General features: G+C 55.9%; 1 pseudogene; it reads right to left on the bottom strand.

Moving 5' to 3' along the window:
- Window positions 1–214: 214 nt before the first annotated feature.
- LOC129502139 (transcription initiation factor TFIID subunit 9B-like) lies at window positions 215–3,201 on the bottom strand (annotated as a pseudogene).
- Window positions 3,202–3,878: the final 677 nt, after the last annotated feature.

Genomic DNA, 3,878 nt, shown 5'->3' with positions numbered 1-3,878 from the left:
AATATACTTTTCAAGGCAGATTTTAAGCTATGGCATCTTCTCTGTTAAATTCAGACATGTGAAATATGGAGTTACCAACTTGCAATGTAAGACAAACTATAACTGATGCCAAACTACCGTTGTTTTTTTTAAGATTTTTCTTATTTATTTATTAATAGAGACACACAGAGAGAGAGAGAGAGAGAGAGAGAGAGAGAGAGAGAGGCAGAGACACAAGCAGAGGGAGAAGCAGGCTCCATGCAGGGAGCTGGATGCAGGACTCGATCCCGGGTCTCCAGGATCACACCCTGGACCGCAGGCGATGCTAAACCACTGTGCCACTGGGGCTGCCCCAAACTACCTGTTAAAAGCAGAGTAAAGCTCAAACAGCATAAAAAGCAATGGATAAAGCCCAACTGCTCTACTATGGAGAGAAAGAAAGCAAAGCAAAACTTTAGGCATGTAAAGCAGGTTTTAAAAATAGGAAAATGACACTGAACTGTATTATCAGTTAATTAGACTTTTTAAATTCGGGGTTTGGCCTTCTAAGAGTATTGGTGGAAACTCAGGCCCATGGGGAAGACGTGGTACAGAAAATGAATGGGATCTAGAAACTGGGTTGAGGAGGTGGGAGGTTAGGGAATAACAAGAAACAAATACACTCAAAATAAATTTAGAATCCCTTTAAATACATCCTTTCCAAAAATATTTCCTAAATTTAGAGATTTGGTCAAAAAGGTTGGTGAAATGAAAATTGTGACTTTTTTTTTACCTTACAAAAGAAAGTATTTGAATGTAAATCAGAAATCGTGCTGTTAAAGATTAGCCCACTGATGAGGCTGTAGAAGCTGATACATGCAGAAAACTGCTTCCAAATATAAAACTGTTAAAGAATTCAACGTTAATCAAAATATTAAGAAACAAATGCTTTTTTACTTGAAGCCTAATGAAAAAGCATTGGTATCTGACAGTTTAAAAAAAAAGAAATCTAACAGTTTAAGCTAATGTGAAAATCACTGCAGCTACTTTTACGTTTTCTAGGATAAAACCTGAGAAGATAGAGTATTCCAGTTCAGTACAACGGGCTCCAAGCCAACTACACATTTGAAACGCGTCTTGATGGAATTCCTTACATCGTACCATTATCATCATCACCTTCGTGTTTTCTCTTCAGTGGGTTTGAGTCACTGGCCATTTTCTGTGATGAAACCATGTTGGAGGTAATGAGAATATTTTGGGGCCCAATTACTGAAGGATTAATCAGAATATTTTGAACTGCAGTTGTTGCAGGAACTGATTTGACGGGGGTCGACTGAGAATGTGGAATCTGCACCGTACGTCTTTGGCTCGTCACTGACCCTGGAGGTGCAGCTTTGGGACAGGTGCTGTCCGTGGGGTTGCTACAGCGGAACCGGCCTCCCTTGGTTAGGTCCCTTCACTTAAGGACTTGGGCCTAGTGTTGGAGCTGTTGAGCAGCCTCTGTCAGGTGCAGTCTAGGTCCTGCAAATGGCTTAATCAGGGGTAAAGGGGTTTGATTTTTCTGCCTTGCAATAGCTAGTGAAAATAACCTCTTGGGGGAGAAGTCAAAGATCGATCAACGCGACACGTAAGGCTGGCGATCGATCACACCAGCCTTACGTCATTGGCATCAACATTAGGTTTCTTAGCAGGACTCCAATAAATTTTTGCATCATCCAGAATGGTAGTCACATATCGGAAAGCAAATTCCAACATTTGATTCATAACCGCTGGTTCATACTCCGTAACTCCCATATCCTTCAAGGTTTGTGCCATTGCCGAGGCGTCTCGCGGAGCGTTGGGAGGCGCCACCTTGCCCGACTGCATGTTATCCTGCCACTAATCTGCTTTTTAAATATAATTTATCTGCATGAGCAGCAAATACATTGCATTTGATCGTGGGACATATTCATCCCTCAGCGGTTGCCCCGGGGCTTGCAGTATCCCCGCCTCTCCCTCTGATCTCCTTAGGGTCACCAGAGCCACACGGGACCCGGTGGGCCCTGGGAGCTGTCACCCGAGGCACAGCTGCCCCACCAGGCCGCCCCGATGCCACGCCGGCCTTTGCCGTCAGCGGTCCTGCTGAGGGATGGGGGGAGCAGAAGAGCGTCAGCCCCCCTGGGAGCCGTGATTCCTCTTTCCCTCCCCGCGTGGGGGCGAGGGGGGCAGATGGGCTGTGCCATGGCCTTTGCTCCTCAAGGCCACCCCCTGGGCCCGGCCTGCCCCCTGCAGACCTCGCCGCCTGGAGGCCAGGCCGTGGCGGTCCTGTCACCTCCTGTGTCCCCCCGCTGGCCTCTGCCCGTGTAGGCCGAGGCGTTGGCCAAATCCCGGCCTTTCACCGGCAGCTCTTGGGCGGCTTTCCACACACGGGTGTCTTCGTCTGCCCAGTCACCTGGCCTGTTGCGCGGTCCCGCAGCCACCCTGGTCCTTCCGGACCCACGGCCTCCTGCCTGCCTGCTGTCCCGCACCACGCGTGCACTTCCCTCCCCTTGACGGCGACAGCTGCTGCTCCGACCAGGCCGTCCCAAGCTCTGCCACTTGTCCAGCGCTCGCCCTGGCACATACTCTGCCATCCCCGGGCAGGGCCCCGCAGCCCCCGCGGCCTCATGTTCCCATCCCTGCGGCTCACGGTGGGACACCAGTCCTGTCCCCGCCCAGAGACACGGGCCTGGTACCTGTCTGCTGTGCTGGCCCAGGCCCAGCTGCCGTGCCAGCCGCGGTGGGCCGCCTGGGGCCCCGGGAGGAGAGGCCGCCCCAGGTCTGTGTGTCCAGGCTTACCCAGCAGGCCGTGGGCTGCGCACGCCGTCACGTCAGTGCGTGGGAGGACCCCTGCGCGGCCGCCGCTCGGCACACTGCAGCAGCGACGCGCCGGCTCCCTCCAGCTGGCCAGCCCGCCGCGCCAGGCCCCGACCCCAGCCCGCTTGCCAAGCCGTGCTAGGCGCTTGCATTTTCATGTACCCTCGAGAGAATGATTAAAAAGTAATTAACCTAACTTTAGCCTGATTGTCCTAATAAATTAGCCACATGAATCATCTGCCGTGTGCCAGCCTGCACATGCTCGACGACCAGGGGAGCGTCCCCACGGGAAGACGGTGCCCACCACCAGGGGAGGGGCCTGGCCGCCTCAGTCGGCAGGGAGTGCAACCCCGCACACACCTGCTGCTGTCTCCCCAGACCGGGGGCATCAGGGGTCAGTGGGCATCAGGATCGGGGCATCGGATCAGGGAGTATCAGGGGCCAGGGGGTATCAGGGGGCATCAGCGATCAGGGGCATCGGATCAGGGAGTATCAGGGGTCGGGGTATCAGGGGTCCAGGGGCATCAGGGGTTGGGGGCATCGGGTGTCTGGTGGCATCAGTGGTCCGGCATCATCAGGGGTCAGCAGGCACCAGGGGTCCAGGGCCACCAGGGGTCAGGGGGCATCAGGGGTTGGGGGCATCAGGGGTCAGGGGGCATCAGGGGTTGGTGGCATCAGTGGTCCGGCAGCATCAGGGGTCAGCAGGCATCAGGGTCCAGGTCGTGCCATCACAGCCGAGGCTGCCTCAGGGGCCGAGACACCCTCCTGCCCCGAGCCCTCGCACGGCCCCCTGCCCAGCCCACGGCCGGGGGGCCTGCCCTGGGGGTAGGGTGATCCTCTGGTGCCAGGCCCAGGGTCTCGGGGTAGGTCTTGGTGGCCACCGTGCTGCTGTCGACGCCTCCAGACTGCCTGCGGCATTGCGGATCCCAGGGGGGGACGTGCGTCGGGTCCCCGGCTGGGCCTGGGGCGGTGCAGGGGCCCCCAGGCCGCGGGGGCTGCTCCTCACAGGGCCGCGCAGACCGCGGCTGAGCCCCCTCCACGTGGCCTCCCAGTGGCAGCAGCGGGCTCCGAGCACATGCGCGGGG

The sequence above is a fragment of the Nyctereutes procyonoides genome, unplaced genomic scaffold, assembly GCF_905146905.1.
Source record: "Nyctereutes procyonoides isolate TBG_1078 unplaced genomic scaffold, NYPRO_anot_genome, whole genome shotgun sequence".
NCBI lineage: Eukaryota > Metazoa > Chordata > Mammalia > Carnivora > Canidae > Nyctereutes > Nyctereutes procyonoides.
This window is presented reverse-complemented; position numbering and strand designations above follow the sequence as displayed.